Source organism: Rattus norvegicus, chromosome 16, assembly GCF_036323735.1.
Source record: "Rattus norvegicus strain BN/NHsdMcwi chromosome 16, GRCr8, whole genome shotgun sequence".
Taxonomy (NCBI): domain Eukaryota; kingdom Metazoa; phylum Chordata; class Mammalia; order Rodentia; family Muridae; genus Rattus; species Rattus norvegicus.
Genome location: NC_086034.1, coordinates 42,971,748 through 42,973,394, shown reverse-complemented (window position 1 = coordinate 42,973,394; position 1,647 = coordinate 42,971,748). Strand labels below are relative to the sequence as shown.

The 1,647-nt window shown below is 45.3% G+C and overlaps 1 pseudogene; it reads left to right on the top strand.

Moving 5' to 3' along the window:
* Window positions 1–409: 409 nt before the first annotated feature.
* On the top strand, window positions 410–1,360 carry Rcn1-ps9 (reticulocalbin 1, pseudogene 9; annotated as a pseudogene).
* Window positions 1,361–1,647: the final 287 nt, after the last annotated feature.

Here is a 1,647-nt window from a genome sequence, read left to right as displayed (position 1 = left end):
GATTTGCAATCCCATAAGAACAACAATAAGAAACATCCAGAGCTCCCAGTTCCTAATCCATCATCTAAAGAGTACACATGGATAGACCCATGGCTACAGCTGCATATGTAGCAGAGGATGGCCTTGTTGAGCAGCAATGGGAGGAGAAGCCCTTGGTCTTGTGAAAGCTTAATGCCCCTGTATAGGGGAAAATAAGAACAGGGAGACAGGTAGGGGCAAGTGGGTGGGTCAGTTGGTGGGTGGGTACGGGTACACCCTCCTAGAAGACGGGGGAGGGGTGGGATAGGGGGCTTTATGGATGGGAAACCAGGAAAGGGGATAACATTTGAAATGTAACAAAAGCCCTCATTGAGGAGGGGACAGCGGCTACAGTGCACCGAGCTAGCCTCCCTTTGTTCAAGACTCTGGCATGAGGTGTCCACCTCGAACTTGCTCCGGGACTGCTGCTGGCACTGGTGCTGGCACTGTGGTCTTGGTTCAGATCGATTCAGAGCTGAGTGAGTGGCAGCCCGAGGACAACCAGAGCTTCCAATACAATCAAGAGGTCTTCCTGGGCATGGAGGACTCCAAGATCTTCGATGAGCTAAGCCCGGACGAGAAGAAGAGGCTGGGGAAAATTGGTGAACAAATTGACAGTGATGGAGGCGGCCTTATTACTATTGAGGAGCTGAAAGTTTGGATGAAACAGGTAAAGAAAAGATACATCTAAAATAATGTGGCTAAAGTCAGGAAGGATTAAGTTAGGGACACAGACAAAAAGATCTACTGGGAAGAATAGAATATAAGGAGGCCATCTATGGCTAGTACCTGGGAAACTACGCTGAATTCCACGACAGTTCTGATCATCATACCTTTCAAAAGTTGCTGCCACGATATTAGAGGAGGTTTAAGGCTTCAGACCTTGACGGCAACCTGACAACTACTCGGGAAGAGTTCACTGACTTTCTGCATCCAGAGGAGTTTGAAATTATGAAAGAGATTATAGTTCTGGAAACCCTGGAGGATATTGACAACAACGGGGATAATTTTGTGGACCATGATGTGTACATCATGGACATGTTTTCCCACAAGGACAATGGCCCTGAGCCCGGCTGGATTTTGTCTGAATCGGAGCAGTTCAATGATTTCCAAGATCTGAACAAGTATGGGAAGCTGGACTAGGATGAGATTTGCCACTGGATCCTTCCTCAGGACTATGACCATGGACAGGCTGAGGCCCAGTGTCTGGTGTATGAGTCAGACGAAAAAAAAGGATGAGATGCTAACCAAGGAAGAGATTCTAGACAACTGGAACATGTTTGAGGGAAGTCAAGCCACCAACTACAGGGAAGATCTTAGAAAAAATCATGATGAACTTTGAAAGAAACTCATTCTCATCTAGCCAACAGTCACAGGCTTACTGCGGATGTTCTGGGTGATAGCTGTAGTTGTCAAGTGTATAGAATTGTGTCCCTAAACCTTGAGATTATACCTCAGATTGGGATAAAAATTATTTTCCACTCCATATTTACTGGAAAATAACCAACCCTATTTATTTTAGTAGGATTTCCCCTGAAGCACATTAAACTCTTCACAAATTGCAGGTCTCTGAAGGAATACATTGCTACAGCATGATTTCCTTCACTCTTTCCCTACTTAATTAATTAA